The sequence below is a fragment of the Myotis daubentonii genome, chromosome 13 (genome assembly GCF_963259705.1).
Source record: "Myotis daubentonii chromosome 13, mMyoDau2.1, whole genome shotgun sequence".
NCBI classification, from domain to species: Eukaryota; Metazoa; Chordata; class Mammalia; order Chiroptera; family Vespertilionidae; genus Myotis; species Myotis daubentonii.
In genome coordinates, this window is record NC_081852.1 from 25,211,205 (window position 1) to 25,236,247 (window position 25,043).

The 25,043-nt window shown below is 39.4% G+C and overlaps 1 protein-coding gene and 1 pseudogene across 1 annotated transcript in view; both read left to right on the top strand.

Moving 5' to 3' along the window:
• Window positions 1–25,043, top strand: part of CTNNA3 (catenin alpha 3) — a 1,315,594-nt gene that overhangs the window by 914,837 nt on the left and 375,714 nt on the right. The gene's annotated exons all lie outside the window — the stretch shown is intronic.
• On the top strand, window positions 20,809–21,374 carry LOC132214605 (mitochondrial pyruvate carrier 2-like; annotated as a pseudogene).

Sequence of the window (25,043 nt, forward strand, 5' to 3'; positions counted from 1 at the left end):
CAGCAGGGCTGGATCTGGAGTGGCAAGGGCATTTCCCCAAACCTGAAAAGGATGCATTAAATTGATTGTTTGCTGCCAGACAGCTCAGCGCATCTTAATCTACATGTTATTGCCTCCTACTGGCCAAACACCTGAACAGCTGTAGGCTAATTCTCCCCATTCTGACAATGGACTGTGTATACGACACTTTGAAGTGTATATCTCTGCCTCGCCTCAGGACATTTTGTGTTAATGAAAAGCATGGGGTCCTGAGATGAGGAGAACTTAGTTTCTTTAGTTAGGCTCCTCTGACCCCCAAATGCCTTTCAAAATTATATTTCGTCTCTGGACTCTTTATTAAGATACACACAGCCCCTTCTCCAGATTGCTGAACCCTTCTTATTGCCGGAACAAAAACCCCGGCAATAAAGGAAAGGCATAATAAATGAGCTGAATTTAAATTAAAAACTGGTATATCAAAGAAGTGAAATTCAGACCTTTAGTAAGAATTAAATGGCATTAACAGAGTGAAATATTTTCAGTATATCTCTATGACAAAAGACTTATATTGTATTCAGATTACATAAACAATTCCTACAAATTAATTTCTTTAAAACGCAGACAAAACCATTCAAATGAATAAACAAAAGACTTGAACAGTCACTTCAGAAAAGAAGATGTACAAATGGGAAATAATTACATTAAAATATGCTAATCTTAGTTATTACAGTGCAACTCCTCTACAAATCTGCCAAAAGGACAAATGACAAAAAAAGAAAAAAAAATCCTGACAATTTCAAGTTTTGAGGACAAGGATAAATCCCCAAACTCTTCTCAATAGCTGGTTACAGTATAAGCTGATATAAATTTTTTAAACTATCGTTGGTATCATCTACTCAAACCAACATACCCATACCTGTGAACTATAAATGCTCCTTATACCCATATGTTGTGGTCACCCTGTAGACAGAAAATGGACCCTCACACACCAGAAATGTGCTTTGGATGTGGTGACTGATGATGCCACACACATTTAAGAGATTGTAAAGAGATTAGTTGCTTATCTGAGGCTTCCTGGGCAATGAAGGCATATTCCCAATCAAATACGAAAATGTGTGGACACCATGGAGAGGGGTAACTAGTTTAGGGGCTAAGGTTGGAGTCAGGGTTCCCTCTCTTGGACTGAGGTTTCCATGGTTTAAACTTCCTGCCCCCACAGGAGAGAGCACCTGGACTCTCTCATCAGCTTGGGAGTGGCAGGGCTTGAATGCCGCCAGAAACATCAAAAATGGAGTCAACCTTCTTTTCTAGAAGAGGAAAGCCTCTGCCCCTCCCAAAGCTGAAGCCCGAGCGAAGTCTTTGAAGGACAAGAAAGCAGGGCTGGAAGGTGTCTACAGCCACAGAAGACGAAGAAGACCTGCAGGTCACCCACCTTCCCAGGGCTGAAGACTCTACAACTTGGAAGGCAGCCCAGATAGCCTCGGAAGAGCGCCCCCAGGAGGACAAGCTTGACCACTAGCCACCACCAAGTTGCCCCTGACCACCGAGGCAGCTGTGGAGAAGATAGAAGACAACAATACACGTGTGCTCACTGTGGACGTCAGTGCCAACCAGCACCAGATCAAACGGGCTGTGAAGAAGCTCTTTGACATTGTAGTGGCCAAGGTCAACACCCTGATGAGGCCTGACAGAGAGAAGAAAGCATATGTTCAACCGGCTCCCCACTACCATGCTTTGCATGACGCCAGCAAAATTGAATCCAGCTAGCTAATTCTAAATATAAACATTCTTCACTGTCAAGAAAAAAAAAAGAATCAGAGCCTTTATTTCAGTATATAACCCCCATATACATACAATCTAAAAGTGCTTCATAAGGTATGTACATACATGTTCATTGCAATAGTATTTGTTATAACACAAAACAGTAAATTCCCCAAGTATCTATTAATTATAGAATGGAAAAATAAATCATGATATATCTATACCATAAAATATTATATAGGAATAAATATAAGCAAATTACTGATACTTGCAGTAAGATGGCAGACTTATAGCCCTGGCCAGTAAACTCAGTGGTTAGAGCATTGGCCCATGGACTGGGGGAGGTGAGGGTATTGGGTTCGATTCTCAGTCAAGGGCACTACCTGGAAACCTCAGTCCAAGAGAGGGAACCCTGACTCCAACCTTAGCCCCTAAACTAGTTACCCCTCTCCACGGTGTCCATACATTTTCGTATTTGATTGGGAATATGCCTTCATTGCCCAGGAAGCCTCAGATAAGCAACTAATCTCTTTACAATCTCTTAAATGTGTGTGGCATCATCAGTCACCACATCCAAAGCACATTTTTGGTGTGTGAGGGTCCATTTTCTGTCTACAGGGTGACCACAACATATGGGTATAAGGAGCATTTATAGTTCACAGGTATGGGTATGTTGGTTTGAGTAGATGATACCAACGATAGTTTAAAAAATTTATACCAGCTTATACTGCAACCAGCTATTGAGAAGAGTTTGGGGATTTATCCTTGTCCTCAAAACTTGAAATTGTCAGGATTTTTTTTCTTCATGAACTGTTTTTCCCCCTTTACTTTCAGTCTGCGTGTCTTTTGATCTGAAGTGACTCTCTTGTAGACAGCATATCTAAGGGCCTTGTTTTGTTATCCACTCAGACACCATATTATAATTTGATTGGAGCATTTAATCCATTCACACTTAAAGTAATTATTGATAGACATGCATTTTTGGCATGTTATTATTCATACTGTCCTCCTCCTCCTCCTCCTCCTCCTCCTCCTCCTCCTCCTCCTCCTCCTCCTCCTCCTCCTCCTCCTCCTCCCCCTTTTTAATGGTTTTGTGCTGATGAACGAACTTCTTTAGCTTTTTCTTGTCTGGTAAGCTCTTTATCTGTGCTCTGATTCTAATTGATAGTTTTGCTGGGTAATCTTGGTGCCCAGAGAGGCCAAGCTGAAAACCAAGTCAGCTGCTTCTGGTGCACAATTTAGGGCAGATGCTGCTTATTTGTGGTTTGTGAGCCTTTGAGAGACTTTGCGAAAGTCAAAGCATGAGCTAAGAAAGGCCCTTTGTATGGAAAAGCCACTGGAAAGGGCTTGGGTGGACCTGCAAGTTGGGGAAGGGGAGGCAGAGACCCAGAGAATCACCAAGTGCGACATACAGTGTAAACCAGGTTGATGGAGACTCAGATGTGGCACCCACCTGCTGGCTCTGTGTGGGGAGAGCTCAGCAAATAAACAATGGCTTCTGCTAGAACTTCTGTCTGGGGGAAAGCTGCTCCTTGTTCCAAAGCCAGACAATTCAGTTCCTCCCCATATGTGCCTGATGTGCCTTTCAAGCTACTGCCCCAGCTCTGGAGCTTAGGATAAATGAGTCCAAGTAAGTCTGTGTGTCAGCCTTTTAAGAGGAACTGCCTGGGACTCCAGAGCCCTCCATATCGCTCAGTCACAATCCCTGCTAGTTTTTATAGCCAGAAGTTATGGCGACTTGTCTTCCTCTCATTGGAACCCTGGGCTTGAGGGTCTGGTGTGGGGCTAGGACCTCGAACTCCACAGTAGAGATATCCCTTCTAATTTTTAATTGCCACACATGAGCTTGAGACTAGTTTATTATGAGTCCTGCCCCTCCTACCAGTCTTGATGAGACCTCTTTATATCCTTATTAGAGGCCCGGTACATGACATTTGTGCACTGGGGGGAGGGGGGGGGGTCCCCTCAGCCCAGCCTGAGCCCTCTCGCAGTCTGGGACTAAGCTGGAGCAGGCCTAAGCTGGCAGCTGGACATCTCCCAAGGGTCCTTAGTGCTGCTGTGGAGGCGGCAGAGGCTCCCGTCACCACCGCTGCAGTCACCAGCCGTGAGCCCAGCTTCAGGCTGAGTAGCACTCCCCCTGTGGGAGCGCACTGACCACCAGGGGGCAACTCCTGCATGCAGCGTCTGCCCCCTGGTGGTCAGTGTGCATCATAACAACCGATCATTCCACTGTTCAGTTGATTTGCATATTAGCCTTTTATTATATAGGATTTGTAGGATTTCTGTTCAGCTACAATTCAGGTGATTCTGAATGATGGTTGTTCTGTCCCTTAGTTATAATTTTAATGTGATTGTGTGAGGTTGTGAATACTGTGTTTACCCATACAGCCATCTTAACAGGGAATAATGCATTTTTTGTTGTTGTTCTGGATGGTGGTTAAATATACATATTCATTTTGTAAAAAGAAAAAAAATAATTAAATATATATTTGTGATCACTTTTTAATATAAATGTCAATCTTGAATAAAATGCTTTCTTTTATAAAGAACAGAATTCTGAATATTGATATCTATGATTGTGAGCATATAAAATTATTATGCAAAAAGAGTGCAAGATATAACTACTTGCTATGATCTTTACACAAAGATGTCTTATATTTCAAAACTATGTATTTTGTTGCTAAATGCTTTACATTCATGAAATCACAGAAGTTATATCCAATAGAGTGACTCACACAATGTATTATTATCACTTAAAATTTTAAACTAAAAAAATTAGTTTTAAGAATAACTGTGATGTTAGGTGATAGAAATTGTGATGAAATTGCATATATATGGAATACTTTATTTTTTCCATTTCTTAGTAGGTAATTATAACACCACTAGAGGCCTGGTGCATGGATATGTGCACCAGTGGGGTCCCTCGACCTGGCTTGCAGGGATCAGCCCAAAATCGGCTCTCCGACATCCCCGGAGGGGTCCCAGATTGTGAGAGGGTGCAGGCCAGGCCAAGGGTCTCCACCAGTGCATGATTGGGTTGGGACAGGACTGGCGGGAGGGCTCCAGGGCATGTCCAGTCCATCTCACCCAGTCCCCATCGGCCAGACCCCAGCAGCAAGCTAACCTACCAGGCGTAGCATCTACCCCCTGGTGGTCAGTGTGCATCATAGCAACTAGTAGAATGGTCGAACGAGCGGTCGGACACTTAGCATATTAGGCTTTTATTATATGGGATATACTGCATGTTTATTATAACATTTGTCAGTCTCTGACTTTTTCAAGAAAAATAAAGAAGGAATTTGCACAATAGGAGGCAAGTGTCAGATCTTTTCTGTGCCACTGTCATATTATAAATTTTTAATATGTCATATTATAAATTTTTTATTATAGTTCTGGTAAGCTATATTAATGAATAACAGTACAAAACATATTTAAATAAGATATTGGTAAATTGGTTTGACTTTAAGCTGTGGAGTTGACATTAAGTTATTATCACACTGTATTTTGTGACTTGACAGAATTACTGCACATTTTTAAAACAGCTTACCAACCTACTGCCAGGAAGGAACTTGAATACTGGGAAAATTAGGCTCATTTTTTATAAAAATTTTAAAATAATTTATAATGTCTCTGGAAGACTATGCTTTAGGAGTGAATTTATCTGGATTATATTACATTATAATTGACCCTGAGGCTATATCCCAATAGCGCTATTATGAAGAGTACTTTAAAAATCTATTTTTAAAAGAAAATTTTGGCCCAGGTGGTGTGGTTCTGTGGTTGAGCTCTAACCTATGCACCAGGAGATCAGGATTTGATTCCTGGTCAGAACACATGCCTGGGTTTCTGGCTTAATCTCTAGGAAGGGGCATGCAGGAGGCAACTAATCAATGATTCTCTCTCATTATTGATGTTTCTGTCTCTCCCTCTCCCTTCCTCTCTGAAATCAATGTGTGTGTGTGTGTGTGTGTGTGTATGTATATACACTATATATATCCTATATAATAAAAGCCTAATATGCTAAGTGTCCGGTCATCCAATTGGCCATTCAACCAATCAAAGCATAATATGCTAATGATATGCTAAGGCTGCTCAGCTGCTCGCTGTGATGTGCACTGACCACCAGGGGGCAGACACTTCAACCAGTACATTAGCTTGCTACTGGGGTTGGCCTATCAGGACTGAACAAGATGAGCCGGACACGCCCTAGGCCCCTCCCGTGGTCTCTCCCCATCTGGCCAACCTCCCACGTCCCTCCCTGGCTCCAATCATGCACAGGTGGGGTCCCTCTGCCTGGCCTGTGCCCTCTTGCAATCTGGGATGCCTTGGGGAATGTCAGCGAGCTGGTTTTGGCCCAATGGCAGAAGGACCGGTTGCTATGACATGCACTGACCACCAGGGGAATATGCTCAACTCAGGAGCTGCCCCCTGGTGGTCAGTGCGCTCCCACAGGGGGAGTGCTGCTCAGCCAGAAGCTGGGCTCACGGCTGGCGAGTGCAGCGGTGGTGGAGGGAGCCTCTCCCACTTCTGAGGCAGCACTAAGCTGTCAGTCAGACATCCCCCGAGGGCTCCCAGATTGTGAGAGGGCACAGGCCAGGCTGAGGGACCCCCTCTGAGTGCACGAATTTTGTGCAGGCCTCTAGTGTGTGTGTGTGTGTGTGTGTGTGTGTGTGTGTGTGTGTATACTCAGTGACTGGAATGGCAAACAACCAGAATGACCAGTGGCTATAACTCGCACTGCAGCAGCCAACCAGCCTAATCTGGGTCCCCATCTGCCACAATCACCCCTGGCCAGACCAGCCCCAGCTTAGTCCCCAATACCTTGACCAAGGGTAGGGCTGGCTGGCCAACTGCCCGTGACCCTTCCCCCCTGCTGGCCCACCCCAATGTGCCCCCATTGGCATGGCCCAGCCAGACCCCACCATTGCACAAATTCGTGTACCAGGCCTCTAATATATACCAAGAAATGCCATTAAATTAAAGAACTCTAGATAAAATGGGAAAACCAGCTACAGGCTCCATATATAGTTTTAACCTTTTTTTTCCTCATTCATACATATACTGGTGCAGTAGCCTATTACCTCCCTGATTTCCCTCCCCCCTCACCATATGGCTGGTCATCTGTTACATGATAAGATGATACAGCTTGTTCCAGAGACTACAGGGGGGATGTCTTTGTTGTAGAAAGTACTGGCCAAATCTCAACAAACCTGGGCTCGATGGCTCTTCCCGTGTAAATCACACTTTGCACTGCTAAGAGAGATTTTTTTAAATTCATCTTATTTTGTTATGTTCACTAGGATGAAACCAGCCTTTCTTCACCCAAGGTATTTTTCCAAATTGAAGCTTCCATGATATCTGTGTAGGTTGGCATCTTATTCTGTCTTCAGCTTTTCTCATGTGACTGAGTGATTAGTTAAAAGGCCATGGGGGTTTCTGAAAAACTAAACAGTCAGCTTTTTTGAACATAATTAACTAAACAGCAAATTCTTATTATACTTATTATATATGTCAATGCAAAATTAAGCAAGAAAGAAAAATCCAAACTCTAAAAGATTAGAAATATAGTCACAATGAGTGTGTGAGGACTTCCAGCCAACAGCATTCATAAGAGTTGTTAGTGGGTTTCTTTTTATCTGATTGTTTGAGTCAGGTAGAAAGCTACTTTGAATATAATCAGCATAAGAACGGTGTGATAAAGCATTTTTCTCATCTTCCAGCATTGAATAAATATTCAAATAGCAACAATAATCAAAATTAGAAATATCTTTAACTGTATCTTAAATTGGAGCATTCGCAGAACACACATACTTCATAGAATATAAGTTTACAGTTTGATGTCACTATGAATGTACATTATTAGTTAAATTATTAAAAATATATTTAATAGCCCTGACCGGTTTGGCTCAGTGGATAGAGCGTCAGCCTGCGGACTGAAGGGTCCAAGGTTCGATTCCGGTCAAGGGCATGTACCTTGGTTGTGGGCACATCCCCAATAGGGTATGTGCAGGAGGTAGCTGATCGATGTTTCTCTCTCATCAGTGTTTCTAACTCTCTATTCCTCTCCCTTCCTCTCTGTAAAAAATCAATAAAATATATTTTTAAAAAAAGTTTAAAAAATATATATTTAATATATTCACTGAGGACTGTTTTAGACACAACTAAGAAATACTTGGGAGTAAAATAAAGAGCTGTGTTGGAATTGTTGATGTGGAAATTGTTTCTGTAAAACACACACACACACACACACACACACAAACACAAAAAAAACAACAGACCCAGCCCTGGCCAGTGTGATTCAGTTGGTTGGAGTATAGTCCCCTACACCAAAAGGTGGCGGGTTTGATTCCTGGTGCCATTGGGAACTGATTAATGTTTCTCTCTTAGATTGATATTTCCCTTTCTCTCTCTCTCTCTTTCTCTCTCTCTCTTCCTATCTCTAAGATCAATTTAAAAAGATGCATATCCATAAGTAGACTTAATGGAAAATTATCTTTTTAAAAAAGGAGTTTACAGTGTTTTCATTGTGGTTAAAAGAAGCCAAAAAAACCTTAATATTCTGACGAAGGTCACCCAGATTCCCGCTGTCTGTAGGCCATAAGGGACTTTCCAGTTTGACGTCAGGTTTCACACGGCGTGGGCCCAGGTGCTGGGCAATGTCGGTCAGAACGGCCTAATGTATTTTATCACCTCAAGGACGATCCACACTCTGAACGCTTAAACCTTACTCAAATATTTGGAATTTGAACACTGCATGTCTCAGAAGGTGTTTTCTTCCCCTTTAGCACACGTTGTGTTCCCCACGAAGGAGCGTCCATTGCGTATCAGTCGTTAGATTTGGTGGCCATTCACTATTGCCATAAACCTTAAAATAACTTGTCACGTATTGAATATAGTCTGCATGTGGTTGATTTCTATAGTGTATTTCTTGGACATTTTGCAAAGCCCTGATAGGCAATTTATGTTGCTTTGAAATGTATTTTAATCAAGAGGCAGTCTTTCCTACTTTTGAAGTTCTGCTGCTATTTGTCCTGTCCGCACCCGATTTCATTCATTTTCAATACCAGCTACCCCATGGAATTAAGGAAGATCAACATTACTACCTTGCAAGCCCATATCTGGAGTTTACTTGAGTTAGGGAGGCTATATTTAAAAGCATGTTCTCATTGAGACTTTTAAAAAATATGGCTGGCACCTGACTGGAGTGGCTCAGTGGTTGAGCCTAGACCTATGAACCAGGACATCATGCTGGTTCTGTCACCAGTTCCATCCCCAGTCAGGGCACATGCCTGAGTTATGGGCTCAATCCCCAGTGTGGGGCAGGTGAGAGGCAGCTGATCAATGATTCTTTCTCTTTATTGATGTTTCTATCTCTCACTCCCTCTCTGAAATCAATAAAAATATATATTTTTTAAAAAAAACATGGCTGGCTACCTTCAGAAAAAAATTCTTCATTTCTATTAGCCTACAAAAGGAAAATTCCTTTTTATTGTTAATTCCAGTTTAATCGTCTTATTTTCCTATGTGTAAGAGAAACATTTTGATTCATCATCTTCTTGTGGTACTTCCTGAGGAGGAAGTACCAACCGTGTCAGGGGAATAATGGCTCACAGGGAAGTGCCAGTGAGACCATGTGGGAAAAGAATGAATTGGTCCAGTAGCATTAAACCCAGAAGGAGGAAGGGTAGCTGCTGAATAAGATGTGACCTGTAGAGCTTTAGAAGGGAAATTTAGACCTCTTATCATGAACTTCTTAGAAACATTTTAGTTGCTTTTTTTTCTATTTTAAAATAATACATGTTCATTAGAAGCCTGAAATAAAAATCAAAATTCTCCAGAGATTTAATTTTATGAAATTTTCCCCCATAACATACTTTCCGTTTCTCATGACTCCTGGGAATATCTAAAATAGATATATCAATAAAGGTATTTAATCAAAACACTAGTTTATTTTCCATCAAATGCTAAATATATAATTATACATCAAACCTGATATTCATTCTCCTTACCTACTATCTATGAAACTTGGGCCTTTTTTATGCCAGTTTGTGAAAAATTGTGAGATGGCTGGTCCTTTGTTCAGATCACATTAGTTTCTTTGCTTCCCTAAAACACCACTCCCAGTTCTGATTTTAAGCTCTTCTTCAAGATAAATTCGACCTATTTTTCCTTGGCTGCAGCAAGGGAGTTTAGGAAAGTGAGCCATGAGCTATCTTCCTAACTCTCTTTTTTCATAATAGGGGGTTATTTAATATCCTTTCAGAATATGGAGTATACATGATTCTCAGAACTTTCATAGCTTCTTCTAGTCTTTGGAATGACTTTGCATATATTGCTAATGCTTTTCTATTCATTTTTATGGGGTTTTGGTAGTAAATTTAGGGATAAATTTTTCTGCATATGCTTCTGCCTACACCTTAGTGTGAAATCTTCTATTTGTGAAATTTTTTTCAATTTGAAAGAAAAAAAATACTGATATCATTTGGAAGTAACAGAAATGCTGACCAGAACACAGTGCAATCTACTAAATGTGAGTGTGTATTTGAGTGGGTGTGTATGTGGTTATTTAATCTCAAAGCTTATGCGGAATATTATTGTTTAATTTCATTGATATTAGAGGAAACAGGCAGAAAAAACAAGCCCACAGTCAAAGTGTTGGTGAAACTAAAATTAGAAAAATGACAATGTTTTTAGTTTTGTTTTATTTTATCTTCAGAAAAGCTAGACTTGTGACTTGGAGAGGTAGCTGTGGTCGGAGTGGTGGTTTAATCAGCAATCTCTATAAATCTATTTCAGAAACATACTTGAAAAGAAGACATTAGTTTAGAGCAGCGATTTTCAACCTTTTTCATCTCATGACATACATAATTACTAAAATTCTTCAGCATACCCAAAAAATATATTTTGCCAATCTAACAAAAAAAATAGGTATAATTTTGATGCACTCACACTAGATGGGTATTGTTGTATTGTCTGTTGTCATATTTTTATTTGACAATCTAAGTAAAAAGAGGTCAGTGCCCTTAACTAAATTGTAAGGTATAGCATATTTTAAAAATTCTTGGTGCACACCGGTTGAAAACCATTGGTTTTGAGCAAAGTAACTTCTCCAGCTTGTGAGAAAATGATGCAGCATTTTAAATACTTCCACACACAGTCTTACACCTGGTACATTTTTCTTCTATTGCTATTTCTTCTTTGAGGGGTGATATCAGCAGAACAAGATTGTTCTTTTAAGTGTAAACATTCTAAGGCACATCTTCTTAGCTAGCTATTGTAAAATGCAATTGCTTGCTATATTCTATGATGTTCCTTGATATCATTTCTTTCTACTCACTCATGAGAAAATGAATATCTATGACTATATTTCTCAAGAAGTTGAAATGTGTAATGCTTAGTGTTTTGCTGTGTGGTGGCCCTTTAACATTAATAGGGTAAAGTTTGATATAAAGCCTTACAACAAACTGTTCTTTATATAGATTAGATTCACTTTCAATTTACAGGTTGTTTATCCAAGCTATTTTTTTATTAGTACTCCAAACACAGTGTTTCTTTTCTTTATCTCCTGGAGAAAATAACAAAACCTTCTAGCATGTGCATTAAGTATCATTGCAAAATAATAAAATGAGAAAAATTCAATTGCCTGAGTTTCTAAAAATAGCTTATCCTTTTAAGAGATTTGGCTGACATCTTGTATAGAATTCTTTTTTTTAATCCTCTGACTGTAGAATGGAACTCAAGAGTGGTAGTAGGTTTCGCTTTTTGATGGTTGGCATGGTTATGGTTTTTAAAAAATATATATTTATTATAATAGTTACCTCAAAAAATAAAAATAAATCTGCACTTTGACTAAGACAAGATGATGCCAACATTTCTTTTTGGGTCTGAGGTCATTGTCTCGCAAAATCGAAGAATTAATTTGCAGACAAAAACTGTTCGTGGAAGCAAAGTTTATTGAGAGGTAGACGGACCCTCTGCCACAGGGAGCCACAGGGAAGGGACCCAAAGCAGGTTTCCAGGGAAGCTTCTTGGTCTCAGGTTCCAAAGTCCCCTGCCCCCGTCCTGGAAAAGGTGCAGCTGGGGTTCCAGGAGAGCCAGGAGCAGGCCCGCGGCCAGAGCTTCCGGTCCGTGCTGCAGCCAGGTGCAGTTCCGCATCCACGCTAGTGAAAGGCCATGAGTCCGGGTGTAGAGTCCCCTGTGGCCATAAGCCATGTGGGCGCAGGGGTGCACGGCCCGCAGGAGAGCCAGGAACCCAGTGCGCCAGAGAGGCCTGGGGGTGTGCTGCTTTATCTCGGGGCAGGTACTGCTTTGCTAGCTCCTGATTGGCCATTTCATAGAATTCTGCCTTAGCAACATCCACGCATTGTAAAGCTCACCTCTCCTACATGCCCTTCTTTCCCTGCCCAGCCGGTTGCCTTAGCAACTCCCACCTAGCTGGCTCTAGTTCTAGATCCTTTTGGTTGATCCGTGGAGCACTCAGCAAGCTGCTTCTGCTTGTGTCTGCAACACTTCGCTCACCCCCACCCCTACCCCCCATCCGCCACCCTCCACCCCAGTGGTCCCATCCCTGATTGCCTAGTCCCCTTCTATCTCCTCACTAAGATGGAAACAAAAAATTGTATTTTCCGGTAGGAAACTTGATAAAGCCAATGCTGACTTCTATTCACAAATGAAACCCATTATGAAGTTAGAGGTTTTAATGTTTTAGTGTCATTTGTCAACTCAGTTATGTCTATTTTCATGAAGAAGGGGATCAAAGGAAAGGCATGTATCTTTGCTACAAAAATAACAGATTAATGCTTTTTAGTACATGTTATTATTTTAAAAGATATATTGCTGGACTCTGAGTCATTAAATGATTTTCCAAAGATGATGGTGTTCTCTGGAACCTAGATTTGCTGGATGAATGCCCTTTGGTAATGCAGTAGTTACCGCCTTTTGCTAAAGGTTATAATTTATATGAGCCAAAAAAGCACAGCTTTTCCTGGAATTGCAAAAGCTTTCCAAAGGCATTCATTTGTAATCTTTTACTTAACATTATTTATTAAGCTAAAACTATAACTATAAAAATTCATTTTTAATTTCAATTGTTGAAATGTTAAAATCAAGCAATTGAAAATCGAAGTGCCACTGTGCTTCCTATACTGCTTTCCACATGATGCCGCCTATAGATGAGGGCCCAGCACAATGTCTGGGGCCCTCAGCACACAGGTTCCCATACTCCCCTCCCCTCTTGCTTCTTTACTGGTTGGTATTTATCCACTGCATATTTCTAATCAGCATTAAGACGGAACAAATGTTATACAATGCAATCGCACTGAATTTTTCCATAACTTGTGGATAGAACCACTCCATGTTAATACATGTAATTCCAGAACTTTTAATCTCTACTAATTTATTTCTTTCATCTCTCATTTTATTAGTCATTTTAAGAAATACATTTTCTAGGATTTTTGAGTTTGTTTTACATACATATTCCAATTAGTGGCACCAAATTTAGGAACTGAGGTTTTTTTATGTATCTATGGGTGTCATTATTTCTCCATTACTTTCTAATGACTAAACATCTAATTCTAGAATTTAAAAATACGTGAACGAGTAAACCTTGCATTTAAAAAAGAGACATGGGATCTAGTTTCTTAGCCAAGTTCATCTGATTATTGTGGGTTCTGAAAAATCTGGGGGATGTAAAAAATAGATGAAATGACAGTAGATGAGAACACTAAAGTTTAATTTTACTTGTCTTTCATTTGTAGCAGCAGTTCTCAACCTGTGGGTCGCGACCCCTTTGGGGGTCGAACGACCCTTTCACAGGGGTCGCCTAAGACCATCGGAAAACACATATATAATTATATATTGTTTTTGTGATTAATCACTATGCTTTAATTATGTTCAGTTTGTAACAATGAAATTGGGGGTCACCACAACATGAGGAACTGTATTAAAGGGTCGAGGCATTAGGGAGGTTGAGAACCACTGATTTATAGCATGTTGAGGAAGCAGCAGAATTAGGTTAATTTTTTCTATTCGCCAATTTAACATTTTTTGGTACAAATGATATGAAAAAATACTTGTTCATTGCATATAAGTGAATCTGTTTATGTAATGATTTATTATGTAGAATTCAGCCTTTGGGTATGTGAAGAAAAATGTGAAGTTATTTTAATTGCTACAAACAGGTTATTTTAATTGTGATGATTTTATGTAGACTTTTTTAAAAGTTTGTTAAGAGTTTAGGAAGAACTTTAGAACACTTTGAAAGCAAACCTAATCTAAGTAATATATTTTTTTTGAAACTGCATTCCCAATACTTAGTGTTCTAATAGTCTCAGCATAAGTAATTATGAAAAACATGGATGAAGTAAATTTTTTTCTTTTTTTTTGCCAAGTGTTTCTTTTTTGAGTGGCAGTAAACAGCTATGATTAATAGTGAGACCTTATTTTATTAAAAAATAAAATCTTCAAATATCAGAAGTCTAGCCTGACATAATTTGGCAAATGCATGGACCATAAATATGTTCTTAAGATAAATTAGATTTCCCTCCACTGGAATGTTATTTAATCTCAACTATATGTATTTTGAAACTTTGTACAAAGTGTTTTTATATCTTGGAAAAATATCAGAATTTTTCTAATGTGTGCAATGGATATATCGGGAAAAAGGTAAACTACGAGAAGTCAAATTTGAGATGAGATTCTAAAAGCCATCAATCCTTTACAAATGTTTGCATTATCTAATTCACACAAATAATTGTAGTTGAAAGAGATATTAATTATTTAATCTTTGAATTGCAAAGAAATAGTTAGCACTCTTATTTATAACATACTGCTTATTTGCAAGACTAGTTTACATTAATTAAGGCTACCTAGATAAATTTGTATTAATGACCTTTTATCCCTTTTCTCTAGAATAATTTTTGCTTATCATTTAGATTTCAATTTAAGAATCACATCCTTAGGGAGGTAACTTCCCAAATCTGAGTAGGTCAAATCTGTCATAATATTTTTATCTCTGCTAGCAATCGTCATGTTTTAATTTCACTCTCTCCAATATTAAACAGTAAGCTCATGAAAAAAAAATAAACAATTCATACTTATTAATTTTTTTAGTGCTTGGCTTGGTGCCAGAGATGTACATAGTAGTTACTTATAGTTGTCAAATGATTGAACACAATTTGAATAAAATTTTATAAAAATTACATTGTTGAAATTTATACAGAAGCATCTAGTTAGAGTAACAAATATGTTTGAAATAAAAAAAATTAACAAACATTTATATAGCATGTCTTATGTGTCAGACCCAAGTCTAAGCTCTTGACATACTTACTCAATTTGTAGATGAGAAAACTATACTCAAAAAAGTTGTGTAACTAATTGAATGTTGCAGAGTTAATTAGATGATATTTTCTGCATTTTTAATTTGGGTAATTATTTATTGTAAGGAATCCTGTGATTCTAAGTCATAGAATCTGAAAAAAATATGCTTACCCAAGTCACTGTATCACAGTCCTTAGGATATAACTACACTCTATACAATTAGTCATGAACTTTTAAATCTTTTACTTTCCACTGTGGTAACCTATCAATTCCTTTTCCCCTAATCTTCATAGGGTCATTATTTTAAGGATAAAAATAATACTACCATTTTTTTCTATTTTATTTTTAATTTTTATTGTTTATTCTATTACAGATGTCCCCATATTTTTCTGCTTTGCCCACCTCCACCACACACTCGCTGACCCTTCCTTCCTGGTGGCCATCACCACTCTGTTGTCTGTTTGCATGTATGCTCTTTGGCTGATCCCTTCACCTTCTTTCATCCAGTCCCCTCCCCCCTCCCCTCTGAAAACTGTCAGTCTGTTTCATGCCTCTGATTCTGTTTTGTTTGTCAGTTTATTTTGTTTATTAGATTCCACATGTAAGTGAGATCATATGGTATTTGTCGTTTACTGACCGGCTTATTTCACTCAGCATAATAATGTCCAGGTCCATCCATGCTGTCATAAAAAGTAAGAGTTTCTTTTTTTTTATGGCTGGATAGTATTCCAGTGAATATATGCACCACAGCCTTTTCCCCCACTCATCTGCAGATGGGCACTTGGGCTGTTTCCAGATCGTGGCTATTGTAAATAATGCTGCTATGAATACAGGGGTGCATATACTTTTTCAAATTGGTGTTTTGTGATTCTTAGGACATATTCTCAGAGGTGGGATCACTGGTCAAAAGGCAGTTCCATTTTCAATTTCTTGAAATTAAAATTTTTTGTAAAATTCTTACTGTTTTCCACAATGGCTGTATCAGTCTGCATTCCCACCTACATCCTCACCAGAACTTGTAGTGTTGATTTATTGATGGTAGCCATTCTGGTAGGTGTGAGGTGACATCTCATTGTCATTGTAATCTGCATCTCTCTGATGGTTAGTGACATTGAACACTTTTCCATATGTCTGTTGGCCATCTGTATGTCCTCTTCGGAGAAGTGTCTATTCAGGTCCTTTGCCCATTTTGTAATTGGATTGTTTGTATCCCTAGTGTTGAGTTCTTTATATGTTTTGAATATTAACCCCTTATCAGTAGTATCATTGGCAAGTATGTTCTCCCATGTGATGAGTTCTCCCATATGATGGTTTATTTCTTTTGCTGTGCAGAAGCTTTATGATTTGATGGAGTCCCATTTGTTTATTTTTCCCCTTGTTTCCCTTGCTCGAGGAGATATATCAGCAAAATATTGTTATGTTTTGTTCTTTAGGGTTTTTATGGCTTCACAACTTACATTTAAGTCCTTTTTCCATTTTGAGTTTATTCTTCTGTATGGTGTAAGTTAGTGGTCTAGTTTCTTTATTTTTTTTTATTTTCTTTTTTTGCATGTACCTGTCCAATTTTCCCAACACTTTTTATTGAAGAGACTGTTTTTGCTCCATTGTATGTTCTTGCCTCCTTTGTCAAATATAATTGATCATAAAGGCATCTGCTGATTTCTGGGCTCTGTTCAGTTCCATTGATCTATATGCCGTTTCTTTTTTTTTCATTGTCTAAAGTTTACAAATGTCACCTTTTTCCCAGATTAACACCCCCCCTGCCCCCCGCCGCCCAGCCATTCCCACCCCAGGCAAGCCCCCACCACCCCAGTGTCTGTGTCCATTGGTTATGCTAATATGCATGCATACAAGTCCTTTGGTTGCTCTCTACACCCCCCCCCACACACACACACACCTACCATTTGTCTCTGGGTCTATTCTTGTTCATCAGATTATTTTGATCATTATATCCCACATATGAGTGAGATCGTGTGATTTTTATCTTTCTCCGACTGGCTTATTTCACTTAGCATAATGCTCTCCAGTTCCATCCATGCTGTTGCAAATGGTAAAAGTATAGTGGCGTAGTATTCCATTGTGGAGATGTACCACAGTTTTGTAATCCACTCATCTGCTGATGGGCACTTAGGTTGTTTCCAAATCTTAGCTATGGTAAATTGTGCTGCTATGAGCATAGGGGTGCATGTTTTGGTGTATTTTTACTGTAGTTGATTTCTAATTTCATTCCACTGTGATCTGCGAAGATGCTTGATATGATTTCAATCTTCTTGAACTTATAGAGACTTGTTTTGTGGTCTATCTTTGTGAATGATCCATGTGCACTTGAGAAGATGTATATTCTGCTGCATTGGGGTGAAATCCTATATAATAAAAGCCTAATATGCAAATCAACCAAATGGAGGAATAACCAGTGGAACGACCGGTCGCTATGATGCACATTGACCACCAGGGGGCAGATGCTCAACACAGGAGCTGCCTCCAGCCCACAGGGCAGCCAAGGCAGGTGCCAGCAGGGGCCCTGCAATCACCCTGCCAGTCAACCCGCAGAGGGAGGCAACCAGCAGCAGGGGGCAGGGCCGACTGTCAAGCAGCGCCAGGCTGGCCAAGGCAGGTGCCAGCGGGGGCCTCCCTATTGCCCCACTGGTCACCACACAGATTGGCCCTGATCGCCGGCCAGGCCTAGGGACCCTACCCATGTACAAATTTCAGGCACCTGGCCTCTAGTGTTCTGTAAATGAGTATTGCTGCTCCAGCTTTTTTTTTCTTTTCCATTTGCATGGAATATTTTTTTCCACCCCTTCACTTTCTTCCTGTGTGTGTCTTTTGTTTTGAGGTGGGTTTCTTGTAGACAGCATATAGTTGGGTCATGGTTTTGTATCCTTTCTGCTACCCTACACCTTTTGATTGGAGCATTTAGTCCATTTACATTTAGGGTTATTATTGATAGGTACTTATTTATTGCCATTATATTTATGTATGGCTAGGTTTCTATCTCCTTTTTTTCTTCTCAACAATCCCTTATAGCAATCCCTTTAGCATTTCTTGTAATGCTGGGTTGGTGGTGATGAACTCCTTTAGCCTTTTTTTTTTTTTGTCTGGGAAGCTCTTTATTTGACCATCTATTTTGAATGATAGCCTTGCTGGATATAGTAATCTTGGTCTCAGATTCTTGCTTTCCATTAGCTTGAGTACTTCATGCCATTCGGTTCTGGCCTGTAGAGTTTCTGATGAGAAGTCAGGTGTCAGCCTTATGAGAACTCCTTTGTAGGTAACTGTTTTCTTTTCTCTTGCTGCCTTTAAAATTCTCTCTTTCTCTTTAATTTTTGGCATTATGATGTGTCTGACCATGGGTCTGTTTGGGTTTTTCTTGTTTGGGGGTCTCTGTGCCTCCTGAACTTGTGTAACTTTTTCCTTTACCAGGTTAGGGAAGTTTTCTATCATTATTTCTTCAAACACCTTCTCTATTTCTTTCTCCCTTTCTGCATCTTCTGGCACACCTGCTATTCTAATATTGTTACATTTCACATTGTCCTACAGCTCCCTAAGCTTTCCTCCTGTCTTTTAATTGTTTTTTTCTTTTTGGTTCTATATTTTCAACTCTATTTTCTAATTCACTGATTTGATCCTCAGCTTCCCCTAATCTGCTGTGTATTCCTTCCAATATGTTCTTTATTTGTGCTATATCATTATTTATCTCAGACTGTTCTTTTTTCATAGTTACTATATCATTTTTCATACTGTTGAGCATTTTTGCCATCATTACTCTGAACTCTGTTTCAGACAAATTTCTTTGCTTCATTTATCTCTTCTCCTGGAGAATTCGCTAGTTCTTTTATTTGGGGGTTGTTTCTTTGTTACCTTATTTTGGTTGTCTGTTTGAATTTGTGCCTATGTATTAGGTAGATCCTCTACACCTGTCAATCTTTAGTGCTAGACAGTGTTAAAGACTGTTTCTGAATAATTGGATGGGGCAAAGACTCAAAGCCTCAAGAGACTGCCTCTGTCTATAGACTAATAGGATTCTGACTTGAATTGCCCCCAGGCAATCATCCTCAGGTATAGCAAGAGTTTTTCAACAGGGTGGGGCAGTTGCTTCTTCCTGGAGGCTAATTGTTACTTTTAATCTCCTAAGTGGCCTCAGGGCAAGGTGTTTTCCAATAGAGTGTGTGACTGTCTTCCCCCCACAGGCAAGGCAAATGTCTATGTAGGAAGGATGTCCTCCACTGTGTGAGGGAATGACTCAGGCCAGGAAACTTGGGGTGTCTGCGGTCTGAGCTCTATCCCAGAGTCCCCAGTCCTGGATTCTGCTCTCACAGCTCCAGTCCACTTCATCCTCCCTCTGCCAGACCACATGGTGGGTGGCTCCACAGGGAATTTTTGTGTATTGGCCCTTTAAGAGAGTGTCTGAACTTTCAGCTGCCACGCCCTGGCAGACAACACCCCATTGCTTTTCACAGCTAGATGTTATATGGGTACCTTCTTCAGTTTGGTGCTCTCTTCTGGGGAGCCCAGCTTCGGGATTAGATCCCACAGTTCTCAGTGGCACCCCCCCCTCTTACCCCCACAGCTGAGATATCTCTATGGGACTTTAGTTGCCATCTGTGGGTGCCCAGTCAGCTCTTTCACGCCTCTGCCCCTCCTACTAGTCTCTATGCAGTCTCCACCTTCAGTCCTTGGGTATCAGGGTTCTCTCCTGTGAGTTTTCCATTGATTATTTAGGAAACCTTTCCATATTTCAGTTGTAATTCCAGCTTATTCCTGGGAGCATGTCCGTGCAGCATCCGCCTACTCTGACGCCATTTTTTTTCAGTGTCACAAATATCGGTATATTTTCTTTAGTTGGACAAACACATTATACATATTGAGAAGATTCATTGATCCAATCAACAAACCTTTATTGATTGCCTACTATATAAATTTGCAGAACTCAGGTACTGGCAATATGAGGATTCATAATACATTTCCAACATTAAAAGAGCTCAAGGGAAAGCTAGTACAAAATATAAATACAAGGAAAGGAACATAAGCCAAAATAACATTGTAAGTTCATATTGAAAATATAACAATAAAAGATTAAAAGGAAAAAATATGTAGCAAGGATATAAAAATCAAGATATATATCTTTGTGTATCCGAAGCTATACATATTTAGCAGTGAGAGGGAACCAAAGCCAAAGGCATTATACTCTAGGATAGAATTGTATTTCTTTTCTTTCCCATTATTCAAAGTTTTTTCAGGTTTGAAGAAAAATTGAAACAAAATGCTTTGTATGAGTCAGAGAGCTGGAGCTACAGCCTTTAAATCCCGCCGGCATATAAAGAAAGAAAAACAAAACTAGAGAGACAAGGGGGTTCTGAGATAAATAAAACTAAAAGTGTTAAAATCAAATCATCAATACAGTGAGTTGAAATTAGACAGTCCTAGAGATTATTAGTGACTCGAATGAGAGAACTCCGGAATTTATGAAAACTGCAGCAAGTGACGTGAAAAAAGCAAAGAGGTAAGTGCAATGTTGAGATAATAAGCATAGCATTTACCCACCAATCCCTACGGATGCATATCAGAAAAAGAGCTAGGCACAATTCACTTTAAAATAGCCTATCAGTTACAGAGGAACCACTTCCTGTTTTTTTAAAAAAATAACTTAAACAAACATCAATGATGTACATGAAAAAAGCCTGGACAAAAATATTATTATTATTTTTTTTAATTTTAGGAACTGATCCGGCTTCTAGTTGAGAATGACCCATGCTTTTCTGTGGCAGGAGTTACAGAGAGACAGGCGTGGGCTAGAGGGCCACCTAACACCGGGTCCTCGAGAAAGTGGAGCTCGTGCTGCCTGAGAAATTGAGGCCGCTGTCCAACCACCCTGCAGATCCCAGAACAGTTTTTTCTGGGCTCCAATTAGGAAATGGGGTTGGTGTGTGCTGGGTTGGCTGACATGGCCAGACCTGCAGAAAAACTCAGCACAGCTCAGTCTGCTGTTTTATGGCTACAGGGCTTATTTGGTCAAGATACTCACTTGTAATTATTCCAAAAAAACTGGAGTCTGTTTGCTTTTTCAGGGCAGCAGGAGCCTTTGAGCTCGTTCATATTTGGAGATATAACCAAGAACTAAAAGCTAATGCAAACAAATAAGAGTTCTTGATCATCCCAACAACCTAGATGTAGCCATAACCACTGGGACCTAGTTTGATTTATTATTTGTTATTGGTAAGGTGATGCTCTCTATGCTAATAATTGGAACCCATTTTAAAAAATCTGACTTAAATAGAAGCTAGTACTCAATTCAGCCGAAAAATAAAGCAAATTTTTAATAAAAAAAAAAAGCGTTACAGAGAAACAGGAGTGGGCTTAGAGAAAAAAATATTAAAATAATAGAAAATAGTTTCAGTGAGGCTCCTGGGAGAAATTAAGGCCTTTTTTATTTTAGCAAGGGTTAATGGGTGAATATTAATAAGCATGTTCAAATCTCCTTGTCAGTTTGACTTTGAACAATTTGTGCTGGCCAAAATTAAACAAACAAAACAAAACTACTGCAGAAAGTTATTGATCATAACCAATGCAGTGAGTATAAGATAAATAATGTAATGGTTACCTCTAAAGATCAGTGAAGAAGTATCAACATTGAATAGTTTGTTTACAGACTTCATAAAGTCAGGGTCCCAGAAATGGCAATCCCTAGAGAAGTATTGAACAGACTGTCAAACCTCAGAGGGAAGGCAGGGGAGGATGGGGGGAAGGGGGAGAGATCAACCAAAGGACTTGTATGCATGCATATAAGCATAACCAATGGTCACAGACACTAGGGGGATGAGGGCATGAGTTGGAGGGGTGGGGGGCCCATGGGGGGGTAAGGACACATATGTAATACCTTAATCAAAAAAGAGGGGAAAAAAAAGAGGACAGACTCTGGAAAAAAATAGAAATTTTTAAAAAATACAGTCCATGCCTCACTTACTTCTACAAATAACTGTGATAAGCAGGGTTCATTTCAGCTTTCTATTTCTGAACTTACTATTTTTTCTCATATCCATATCACATGTATCACGGAGCTCTTATGAATTTTAAAATTTGTTTTTGAACTAAATTGCTTGACCAGAGCACCATTTCTTTGGAAAATAATTGTCTATTTTAAATGCTTTAATATCCTTCTGTTTCATCAATGAGAAGGAAAAGTGGAACAAATTTAAGAAAATGTGAGAATGTACCAGTTCTACTCTTTCAAAGTGTAGCTTGAAGGAAAGAATAGACAGATTATATCAAACAGGGGAATTTAGCTGTGAGATTTAATACATGGAGATTATCTTTTCCCCTTTTTTCAAACCTTCGCTTTCATATTTTAAAATTCTACTTTGGCAGATAAAGTGGAGCCTATTATTGATTGTGGGTATCTGGACATGGACAATTGCAATCAGACATAAATCTCCCAAGGAAAGACCTTGTGTTCTGTTATTACGAATCAGTACTCTTCATTATGTGACATCCAGGGGCTGACATTTCTGCCTAACCTTCTAGATAATGGAGTTACATGGCTATTTAATCTTTTAAGGAAATATAAAGACTCCTAAGATTACACCGCTATGCCTTTGTAAATCATACATTAGTGGCGTTAAGACGCAAGAGGATGCCTTTTCAAGCTTTATAGCTTGCACCAGCCACATAATTAATGGTTATTACATTTGACTGTTGTTTGTTTTATAAAAATGACAAAATGTGAAAAGTGCTAATCCTCAGCTGTGATTAAGTCTGATTTGAGTCAGTGTAAAAACTTGGAAGAAATCCAAAAGAAATGTTTAAAATTATTGTAATTGTCTGGAAATGTAAGGCAGTTTTCTTTTTATTGAGTGTGGAAATTAACTATTTGACCTTCTAGAGTAGGACTTTTCTAACTGAAATGTGATATAAATCACCAGGGAATCTTTTTAAAATGCAGAGTCTGATTCAGTAAGTCTAGGATGAGGCCCGAGATGCTGCATATCCCGCTAACACGTGCTCAAGTGATGCTCATGGTGCTGCCTACAGACCAGACATTAGGAACCGGAGCAGAGGTTAGAGATTTGTAACCTACACTCTATGGGGGATCCTCAAAGTTTGAGTAATTATATGAAATTGTGGCCTGGCCAGTGTGGCCCAGTGGTTGAATACTGACCTCTGAACCAGGAGGTCACTGTTCTATCCCTGGTCAGGGCACAGGCCCAGGTTGCGGACTCAATCCCTGGTTGGAGGCATGCAGGAAGCATCTGATTAATGATTATCTCTCATCATTGATGTTGCCATTTCTCTCTCCCTCTCACTTCCTCTTAGAAATCAATATATATATAAAGAAATTGTGCACAGTGTGTGAGTGTGTGTGTGTGTGTGTGTGTGTGTGTGTGCATTTTCATGGGGGGGGGGGTACCCATAAGTTTGATCACATTCTCAAGATTTGTGTGACCTACTGCCCTGAATTGTTGATTAGGATTTTCTTGATATGTTCTATATGTTCCTTGTAATGCTAATTCTGTGAGATAATCATTGAAAATGGTAATCAAATAAGTTTTGAAAATTCTATATGCGTCATCTCTTTTGTACATTTAAGTTTCATATTAATATGCTATATATTTCACAAAATCCTGGAGTTTTTATGCCTACCTAACTTTTCTTTTTAACCCCAATGTTTCTTAAACTACTTAGTAATGTTTTATTTTCTATTAAATTTTTCCAAATATGTCCCATGAACAATAAAAGAAGATATGGTTTACATTAAACAAAAGTAAATGAATGGAAAAAATTTGTATCTAAATTTATGATTTCCCTTTCACTGCTGTTTTTGCCCTCATTCTGTATGATTCACATTTGTTCAGATGATATCTCCATCTCATGGCCTCCTCACTTGCATTGATCTTTATCTTAAACACTAGAGGCCCAATGCAGGAAAGTCGTGCAAGAGTAGGCCTTCCTTCCCCCAGCTGCCAGCACCAGCTTGCACCGGCTTCCCTCCAGCTTCCCTCCAACACCTGGGACCCAGGCTTCCCTCATAGCCCTGGCTTCATCTGGAAGAATGTCGGTCTAATTAGCATATTATGCTTTGATTATTATAGATTATTGTAGCCATTTATTCCAGTGGCCAATCTAAATATGTATGGCTTCCAAATTGTTAATGTTAGTCTCACCTTTTCTCTTAGCTGGGGCCTGTATATCCAACTATTTGTTAGGCATCCTCACTTATTGGCACATGTGTAGGGATATCTTAAAATTAATATGATCAAACAAGATTTCCTGATTTCCTTTCTAAAGTCACTCTTCTTCTAATCTTACTCATTCTATTTAATAGTGATCCTGTTTACTCACTTCAAGCCAATCCATCAGGTAACAAAAAGATTAGCAGGAGATGGGGCTATGCTACACAATTGGGGAAGAGAATAATATGTTTGAAACTTGAGTGATTATTTTGACACCTCTTACTGTTTCCATGCCAAGATTTATTAATAAACAGACAAGTACAGCAGGCATGACCTAGGAAGTGAAGGTAACCAGAGGTTTAGAGCTCTCAGGGATGAGAGTCAGAGTCACCCCACCATGCAATGGTGCCTAGATTATCAGAGATGATGGCTCAAAATTAGGGGAATATAGTATGGATGATGGTCCAGACAATTGTGAGTCTTGGTTATAGCCTAAAGATCAATCCCATCAGTGCAGGCTGTAATTCATCTCACTAACTTGTTACGTGTTAAGCTACCCAAGAAACAAAGACCAACCAGGTTTCCAGAAAAGCCATTTCCATCTGTAATGAATTTACGCTAAGAAACAAGTAAATTTGAGCGGTACAAGAGGTGGGCTGTAGTAGAGACTGTGGTAGTCTATTCTCTTTAGAAACTATGCAACGTACCCATGCCGCTGGGAATATCAGTTGCCGAGGGCTCATGTCTATGACCTTCACTAAAAATCACCTTTCACATAGAAAACATATTGCCTGAAGTTATGCCACCTTCTAAGTGGTG